We start from the raw sequence: 10393 nt of genomic DNA, 5'->3' as shown, positions 1-10393 counted from the left end.
GCCAAGGGGCTGACCACCTTCCCCTCGCCCATGACCCCCATCTTTGAGAACCCAGACTTCACACCGGGCTTGGACTCCAGCGCGTTCACGACGTGGCGGACGACACCCTGTCGCGCGGCAGGACACATGTTCGACACCAAGGGCATTCTGCCGTTCCGGCAGGTCAAAGCAGATTACGGCGTGGCCGAATCGGAACGGTTGCAGTACTTACAGGTGCGCCACTGGGTGCTCCACCCCTCGATCCAACCCGGAGCCCAACGGCCCCTCACACCTTACGAACGATGGCTGCTGACGCGCACCTCGGATAAGAAGTTGATATCGGACCTCTATCAGCAGCTGCTCCTCACGCAAGCACACACCTACAATGCGGGCCAAGTCCGGTGGGAGAGGGACCTGGGGAGGCAGCTCACTAGGAAGGAATGGGAGGGGGTGTACCATAGAGCCAGACACTCGGCGCACCACACCGGCCTTACCGAGACTTTAACTAAGGTAGCAACATACTGGTACCACACCCCTGAGAGACTACACCACTGGGATGCCCGGATCAGTGACAGATGCTGGAGGGGATGTGGGGAACTAGGGACGCTGGAACACCTGCTGTGGAGCTGTAAGGCGCTGCGCCCCTACTGGGACCCTATCCTGGATCTTATAGATACGCATCTAGACACACAACTGCCGCGCTTCCCAGCGTACATCCTGCTAGGCCTCCCAAACGCACTCATGTATCCTCTGAAATCCTGGCGCGGGCGCCTGATTGCACTTGCGCTTGGGGCTGCGGTCCAAAACATTGTGGCACACTGGAGGGCGACCCAAGCTCCGCAACAACTGGGGTGGCTTCACAGACTGTGGGCGATCCTGGGGATGGAGAAACTATCGCTGGCAGCGTCGGGAAGGGGGGCGGACTTTGCGGAACTCTGGCGCCCATTCCTCGCCTTGCTCACCGGGGAGTTTCGGGAGGTGAGCTGCCCGCGCTACCTGCGTCTGCTACGCTTAGCCGAAACACCTCTCCCGGATCCCAAAACACATACCCGCAAGCGCACGGACCCCACGCGAGTGGCGTCCGCTGATTGTTGAGAGTGACTCGCGACCTAGAGCTGGATCCCGGACATGGACAAGGAGAAGGGAGGGCTGGGGTGGGGTGGGTGGTGGGGTTGTTCACAGTTCTTTGTTTCTTGTGTTTTCTCGCAATGCACTAGCACTGACCAGCTTGCACCGCAGTAGCACCTCTTAAGACGCGGCCGGCCCAATGGGTTGTAGGCGGCTTGCTGTGTGAATAAGATACTGTACCCACTGGCCCTATGATGGGTACCCGCGGGGTCGCTGACCCCGGCCTCCCTAGAACGGTGGCGGCCCTTGCAGAAGTACCTGAGGTGCATTTGTTTTTTGCCTATGCTCAATAAAATATTTAATACATAAGTCTATCCTCAGGCACTGTAAGTGCACAGTGAAGCCATGCCGAGTACATCGGTTAGGAACGTGTCAGTATAAGTTCCACAGCTCCATAATGGCTTCACCGAATTCCAAGATGTTTGGTACCAAACATCTCAGATTAATGAGCCAACACTGATGCTGTTAGATTCATTAATAAATGCACTCAGAGGGAGGCAAGACCTCAAAAAAAGACTTCAGCAAAATGTAGAAAAAAGCTCATTACAAAAAGGGTAGATCTTCCGGGATCTGCCCTGGCTGGTGCGTAAAGAAAGGAACTGATGTCAGCATGCCTGGGTGGCACCTATATGGGTACCGCAGATGTCACTTGGGGCGCAGACAACACTAAGGACACCACGGGGAGCTGAACAATGCTATCTACCAGCACATAGGAGTACTGCCCACAAAAAATTTCCTGATCCAGTCAGATGCCTGGGGACAGTTATAAGGTAATGAATCTGCGGCTAGAAGTCTCTATCAGATATGCTGCACATGAAAAATAAGATAGAGACACGTAAAGCGGTCGGCTTGGAAGAACAGAAGAAAGTCTTTAAGCAACAATCCAGACTCAGGGAAATATGTTACTTCCTTCAGAGGGTTCATTTCCAGAGATAGTCATACCAATCCCAAGATTACCAAAAACAGGGTCAAAGACAGTCCTACCACAGAAAATATCAGAAACCTAAAGCCACACCTCGAAGAACAAAATTCCAAAGGAATAAAGTCGTATGAGAATTGACAATGAACATCCTGCACCCATTCGACAGTTACCCACTCCTGTAGAAGGTGCAGTGATGTCTCATCAGGAAGAGTAGAAATTACTCACTACAGACAAATGGTCTTAAACATCTTATCAAAGGGATACTCAATACCTTTCAAAATGAACCACCTTTATCCCTCCAAAGCCTTAATGATCACACCAACTGTCACAATTAAAGGAGGAAGCATGTATCCTACTAGGAAACCGCACAATAAAAAAGGTCCCAGAACATCAACAAGGTAAGGAAGTTACTCAAGATTGTTTGTTGTTCAGAAGAAAAACAAACCTGATCAAATCAGACCTATCCTAGACTTGAGGTTGGTGAAAGATTGTGTGTGTAAGGAAAAATTCAGAAGGCTATCACCACATCACATTTTTCCTCAAATAAAAAAAGAATGATTGACTTTGTTCCATAGACTTGCAGGATGCACACTTCCACATTCCAATCTCTTGTCATCAGAGAGTTTTTTTAATTCCTAGTGAGAGAAAATCATTGCCACTATACCTGTAGGAGGCTGGCTCAGTGTATAGTGCCCACTTATAGTGAGGCACTGTGCACTAAGTCCAGGCAACCCTCAGTCATAGTGATTAGATCCCGGATAACCAAAGCTCTCAAGAGGTAGCTGTGGAGAGCAGCTAAGGCTTATTCAGGAGGGTATAAAGCAGGTACATTTACCACTTAGTAGTCCGCAAGCTTTCAAAAACGAAAGAGCCACATATGTTTACAAAAATACAGTAGTGTTTATTATAAGACTAATACCTAACTTGGTATATCTCCTACCCAGAGATATCAAATATACACAAGAAAAAACTTTAGAAACAGGTAAGTAGCATTGGAAAACATATGGGGCCCTGTAGGGGGGGGCAAACCATATATAAGAAAGTGGTATAAGAGGTAAGTACCAAAACAAGACGGTTACCAAAGGATGGAGAACCCAGGGGATGCAAGGAACCCACAAAGTTGAGTAGCTAGGGACCTCAACGTGCCCAGATTCAGAGTGGTTGCAGCGGGTCAAACTTCTATAGGATAACACATGGTAAGTCGTGGTTGGTATTTTCTTGTTTCCAGACCCTGACTAAAGGACCCTGAGGACACCAATTGGAGCAGGGGAGACTAGACAGCCACCCCATCCATGGATACCTAGGGAACTAGGATACCTACACCAGGAACACGGTGCATAGGGGCAAAGTGGTGTCGAAACTGCCTGTAGGAACTAATGGAGGATATTGGAAGTCCAGCGGCTGCAGCGACTAGTGGACCAGGATGGTGGAACCCAAATGTGGATTCTAGATGAAAAGTACCTGAAAGCAGAGGGGACAGAGTCCAAACCAGCCGGAGGTCATCAGGAGGAGCAGGAGCAGGAGCACAATGACAGAGGTACTTGCTGAAGAACGATGGTCTTCAGGAAGCAGCTTTGGAGCCCAGGCTATGATGCAGGAGCACAGGAGTCATCCATGAGCTGGCCCTTGCCAGATGAGGAATGCATGATGGTCAATGGCTGGCAGGACCACCAGCATACTTTGGCGGCTGCAACAGTCGGGTTGAAGAAAAAGATGCTTGGATGCAGACCAGCAAGGTCTGTGGGACTAACCAAGCTAGGGCCAGTCAGGGCCAGCCCCCAGCCTGCAGGAATCAATTGGAGCCCCCTTGAGGACCATCTGTCAGCAGGCACAGGGAGTAGCAGGGAATTCTCAGCAGCACACAGGAGATGGAGGCCCCTGGTGCAGAGGATGCAGGCAGGATGCCGTTCTTAGAGCTGTGCAATGCTGGAGGCTGTGGCTTCTTGGAGCTTGAAGATCTTCCATGAAGCCTTGGCAATGGCAAACCGATGCAGTGCACAGGAAGGTGGTGTACATCGGCTGGAGAAGGATTGTAGTCACCCAAGTTGCAGGGAAGACTGGTCAGGCCCCTAGAGAGCCAACAAACCACTGCATGTGTTGCAGAGCCGGGCGATGTCCTTGGGACAAAAGGATCAGCAAACCAGTCATTGAAGTGGAGGTGCCTGCAGATGCAGGGAAGTGACTCCTTCACTCTGCATTGCAGTGCTGTGATTGGTCAGGGGAGCCTGGCTGTGCTTCCTGTGCCTCAGTCTCTGCTCCTGCTCTCCTCGTCAGACTGAGGCACAGGAAGCACAGCCAGGCTCCCCTGACCAATCACAGCACTGCAATGCAGTGTTGTGATTGGTTTTGAGCATCCTGGTTCGACGCTCACTCAGGGAATGGGGGCCTGGGCCTGTTCTCCATGCAGGCTGTAATGCAACCTCATGGAGAACGGGGAAAGTGCGAATGACTGGTTTGGGTGGCCCGAGAGGGCCGACCAAACAGTCATTGCACACTTATGAGTGGGTAAACCACTCCCCCCTGCTCTGCTCCGAGAGCAGACCAGCCCCACCCACAAAGGAAACATAAAAGGATTTTATGATTTTATGTTTCCTTTACTTTGCAGTGCACTGCTTAAAAGCAGTGGGTCGACGCTCCTCCGACGCTCCTCCGCCATAGCGGAGGAGTCACTCCTGCAGAAGGATCCTGCTTTCTTACAATAAAGTCCTTCATTTATTCTAAAATCTGCTCCACAGACCTTCTCTGTGTGCATGGCAGTGGTTGCAGTTTATTTACGGAGAATAATAATAATGGTCTTCCCTTAGCTTGACGACTGGCTTTCCAAAAGCATGTACTCAACTGGAATAAAAATCAAGACTTAACTGGTTAACTGTAAACCTCATACAGTCAACTGCTGCAAAGTAGAATATCTGTGGTAGCCAAATTAAACACAGAGACCAAAAGTGTGTGTCCTTCGGAGCAGAGAGTGTCCTCTATTCAAAAGGAGGGTCATCTGTAGAAAAACATCCAAAATCTGTCAGATCGCCAGATTGCTTCCTTCCTAGGATTCAAGGCATCCTGCATCTACGCTGTTCCATATGCCGGTCTTTTCATGAGACCCCTGCAACAGTGTCAAGAAGACCAATGGTCCTAAAAAACTGACAATTGGGAAGACACTTTTCAGCTAACGACACCTGCCTCACAATCAGTAGCACGGAGGTGCAAAAAATAGAAATTTCCTGAAGGGAGCTCCTTTTCAAAAGAAGACTCAGAGACACATTAGAGTAACAGATGCATCTACTCCACTCTATTGCACCACACCCCACTCCACTCTACTCTATGACACTCTACTCTGACCCTCTGCATCACTCCAAGCTACACCATTCCAGGGCACTCCACTGTACAACACTCCACTCAACAAAGCTCTACTCCACTTTACGACACTCCACTCTACACAACTCTATGCTACTCCATGAGCCTCCACTGTACGACACTACGCTCTTTACGCCACTCAACATGCAAAACTTTACTCCATTCTCCACCACTCCACTCCCTCTGACACCACACTCTACGTCACTCAACTCTACAATACACTCTAGTTTACTCCACTCCACCCTACACCACTCCATGATACTTTACTCTGCGTCACTTAACTCTATGCCTCTGCACAACACTCTACAACTCTCCATTCTACGACAATCTACTCCACCCTGCTCTATGACGACTTATGGAGCGAAATGGTACTCTTTCATTGTAGGGGTGCATCATGTTGTGTTAACATTTGGTCAATAGGGTGTGCTTTGTAATAACATGTGAAGGTGAAATGTTAGAACTATTGCGTTCCATGTCAAGAAACTAATGTGGCATTTGTGTTCTGAATAATATAACCCTTAGCATTTGTAGGCAATTGATTAATGAAGTTTGCTCACTATAATGTAATGCATTGATTTAAACGTGCTCCATATTAAAGTTTGCACATAGATGTGGTTAATTGAGCTTAAATTTTAGGATTGTATAGGTTGCTCATAATTATTCATGTAGTTGATGCATTTATGTAACATGATGGTGTAGAAAGGCTTAAGTAAAATGTTCACTTATGAGTATTTTCGTAGGGCCTATGTGCCTCACTCATATGTTGGCCGATTCTTGTAGGCCTGAATTGTATTCTCCCTGACTGCTCTCGGAGAGGAAAGCTGAATTTTATGTGCGTGTTGGAGTTGTTCTGTTTTCGTGTTTATATTGCAGGTGGAGAAGGCGTCCTTTTAGTTAGAATAACACCTTTTGTTTTAGGAGTTAGGCTTGAAGAGGAGAGATTACTTTTATGCAAAGAATGTTTATAATTGGGAGATGGTGTTGTTTCTCTCCGACGGAGGCCTGGGAATCAAGGTCATTGAGCCTGGAGCTGGGAGTATCGAAACTAAATGGAAAATCACCTCTGAGAAGTGCCCAGCGGGATGAGGTGATCCAGATACAAGCTGTGGGTGTGTTCTATGTTTTGAATTAGGGACAGTGCCCTGGGGGTTGAGGCAGGAGAAGAGGAGAGGAGAACGATGGAGAGGGAAGGAGCATCTTAGAACGAGCTCTGTATCATTGATTACTTGACCCATGTAGCGTGAGTGTACTTCTTAGGACAGAGATCTTCAATCTGTGGGGCGCACCCCCTGGGGGGCGCAATGCCATCTCAAGGAGGGGCCTGCACTCCACCCTAAAATCTCACATTTCATTGTTTCACAATTAATGGGGCATGACATGCCCATATGTTTGTGATTTTTAAAGAAATCTAATTCGGAGTCTCCGAGAGCAGAAAGGCTTTTAGCTGCAGGCAGTGAGTCTCCTCTGCTATGAAACCGAAAGCGAACGAACAGAATGTCTGTTCGTTCGCTTTCGGTTTCATAGCAGAGGAGATCCTGCCTCCCACTGCAGCTGAAGCATTTCAGCTCTCAGAATTAACCCTCCATCCCAGGACGGATAGATTTTCACATAAAGAAGGCAAGGTTTCTCTTTAAATTACACATTGGTGTCAAGGTTTCAGAGTGCTATATGTGACATTACCATAATTTTAGTGTAATTATGAGTCATGTTTCAAGGACTATGAGTGACATATTCTTGTGAGTAAAATCAAGCAATGAAGATGAGAGAAACATTTAGCCCCTTCACTGCGGCGGCTATTCCGCCGCAGTGCTAAGGGGGCGGGTGGAAGAGCTTCGGGCGCATGCTGGTGATGGAACCGCTCCGTCACCAGCGTCGGTTGTGCTGTGCTTATGATGGTGCGGTTCCATCATGGCCCCGCCCGCTCAATAGAACGCTCAGCGCAGGCGCGGAATTTGCGCTGCGCATGAGCGGCAGGCGGGCCATGACGGAACCGCTCTGTCATCAGCACAGCGCCACCGCAGCTGCTGACGGAGCGGTTCCATCATCAGCATGGAAGAGGTTAAATAGTCATAAATTATAACCATTTGAGCATCGAGAAACAGTGTCATTTTAGAGTAAATGTTGTATTGTGACACAGACTGTACGACCAGCACCCACTGACTACAGGCAGTGGCCTGATTGTGTGTTGCCAATGAATTTAATTTAAACACACACTCGGCCGCGGGTGTCTTAGTGCACTGTACACTGTCTCACTACTTGCTTCACCTTTTGAAACAGCCATCCATCTCTATGCCTTGTGGTGTCTGGCTGCACTATTTTCTATAAGGCTCAGAGTGATATACTGTGGGCCAGCATTGTCTGATGAAAAGGTTGAAGTTACTGCAAGAGTGAGGTGGCTGGCATCAGCCCCTCTCATAGCACAGCAACTACTCCAGGCTCTGAGTGGCCTGATGGTGAGCGGAGCCATGATTGTTGCAGAGAGTTTCCCCTCCCAGTCAGTCCGCCAGTTCACTGGTAAAGGAGAGGAGACCTGCGGCTCTGAAGAAGCAAGGAGTTCCAATGAGGGGGTGCTCCTTTACCATGAAATAAACAGACGAGAGCACAGACCATCCCCCGCTCTCCTGAGGCTTTACTGAGAAGAGAGATACTCGAGGCAGCAGAACAGCTGCACATTGGGGCTCAGCGCCTCAACTCGGCGCACATCGATTTCTCTCTCCCATTGACCTCGAGGTGATAGAAATACAAATCTCACTGACCTGACTCAGAACAGGGATGGCGACGGGCAGCAACTCCCCACTGGTCGAAAGCAGTGACTGAGCCTAGTATTGTTGTTGACTGTATCCCGCAGCAATCTTAGACGGCCCTCATGGCACCGGTGGGGTGGGGTCCCGGTAGCAGCTGCCGGATACAAGCTGGAATGCTTGCTTTTTGTTACTTAGTTGCGTGAATCAGATGCTTTAGCCTTAGAACGTTTGTGGCATTTCTTATTCATGCACCAATACCTTTATTTGCACTTTGTAGGCATTATGGTATTTATTTTTTCAACTTAATCTATTTGGTCCTTATGATAAAATCCTAAATGTTGTAATAAATATTGCGCGTTAAAAATAAAGTTAATATTCAAGAGCTATGCTATACTTTACTACTAAACAGGCAGCCACAAGTGCAGATACCTTGCAGACAACAGGGTCATGATAGGAATAATGCAGCAGAACTGGGCCCTAAATTTGTCAGAACACCTCTAAACACATAATATTGCTATATTTGAGTACCAAACAGGCAGTCACAATTGCAGTGACCTTGCAATTAAAAGGGACTAAACATAGATTATTGCTAAAATTGAAAATTAAACATGCAGTCAGAAGTGAAGTCATGATTTCAATTGTGCAGCAGGTACAAGGACACCTGGACCATAAGCTGTAGGCACCCCCACTAAACACCTAATGTTGTTCTATTTTACTACACAAACAGGCACACACAGTTGCAGTTAACTAGCAGACGACAGGGTCATGGTTTGAATGGTGCAACAGATGCAGTGGCACCGCACCCAAAAGTTGTCAGAACTCCTCTAAACACCTAATAATGCTATATTTTACTAGTAAGTAAATGTATTGACTGTTCAATCATTTACATTTTTTACAGTAAAACCAACTAAAATATGTGCCCGCCTTGCCTCTCCCCTCCCTTCATCTGTACATTTTGCTACTATACAGGCAGACACAATTACATTTATCTTGCAGTTAAAAGTGCTTAACTTGAATGGTGCTGCAAGTGCAGTGGCACCGGGGCCAAAAGCTCTAGGGAAGCCACTAAACGCAGAATATTGCTAAATTTTACTACTAAACAGTCAGTGACAAGTGCAGTGATCTAGTAGGCACTACGCCATTATTTAAATGCAGGTGCAGTGGCACCAGGGCCAAACGTTGTTAGAACTCCTCTAAACATCAAGTATTGCTATATTTAAGCTACTAAATAAGCAGTCGCAAATGCGTTACCTTGCAGGCACTAGGGTCATGATGTCAATGGTGTAGCAGGTGCAGTGACACCGGAGCCCAAAGCTCTAGGAATTTTACTACTAAACAGCCAGTCACAAGTGCAGTTACCTTACAGGCAATAGAGTCAGCAGGTGCAGTTGCGCCGTAGACAAAAGTTGTCATAACTCCGATAAACACCAAATATTGCTATCTTTTACTACTTAACAGGAAGTCACAAATGCATATCTTGCAGGCTCTAGGGGCCTGATTTGAATGGTGCAGCAGGTGTAGTGGCTCCAGGCCCAAAAGTCGTCAGAACTCCTCTAAACACATAATATTGCTATTACATCAATGAATTCTATTATTTCTGTCTTTCATTTATCAAAGTTTTGATATTACTCACCCACACTATACTACTAGTCAGCACATTATATTGCCTTTTTGTACATAAACAACTCATAATACTTTAACAGACATACTGTAACTTATATTACACAGCTACTCAGCAAGCTGCAACTTATAAGAAAAAACGGACGTATGACGTTACAACGCATGCTTTTACAACGCATGCCTTTACAACGCATAGTGCTTTGGGGCGCTGGATAGTGAGTAGTTTAATTTACTATTCCAACTCCAGTCCCCGTGGATAGTAGGGAAGGTGTTGGATAGTACATTAAACCTATTCTCTATCCTAGAGCGCCCCCCAGCGCAATGCGTTGTAAAGGTTTGTGTTTTAAAAGTTGCGTCGTAATGGTAGTGCGTTGTAAAAGTTTCGTTGTAAAGGTTGTTTACCAGAAAAAACAGCTTATTACTAATCACATATGAGAAACTGAATGCATTTACCAATGGTTGTTAATAAAGCATTTTTTTTTAATGCAGCCCGTTTTCTTTAAAGGTAAATGGGAAGCATTTAAAAAGAAAAAAATGTAAATCTTTAAGGTTCACTTTTTAAGATTAAGCAGTGGTCTGTGGAACCATGGCCGGCTCTTAAAATATAGTATTATTTACATTCTCAAAGGAGAAGGCGTCCTTCTCCTTT

Source organism: Lissotriton vulgaris, chromosome 7, assembly GCF_964263255.1.
Source record: "Lissotriton vulgaris chromosome 7, aLisVul1.2, whole genome shotgun sequence".
Lineage (NCBI taxonomy): Eukaryota > Metazoa > Chordata > Amphibia > Caudata > Salamandridae > Lissotriton > Lissotriton vulgaris.
Note: the sequence above shows the minus strand (reverse complement) of the source record.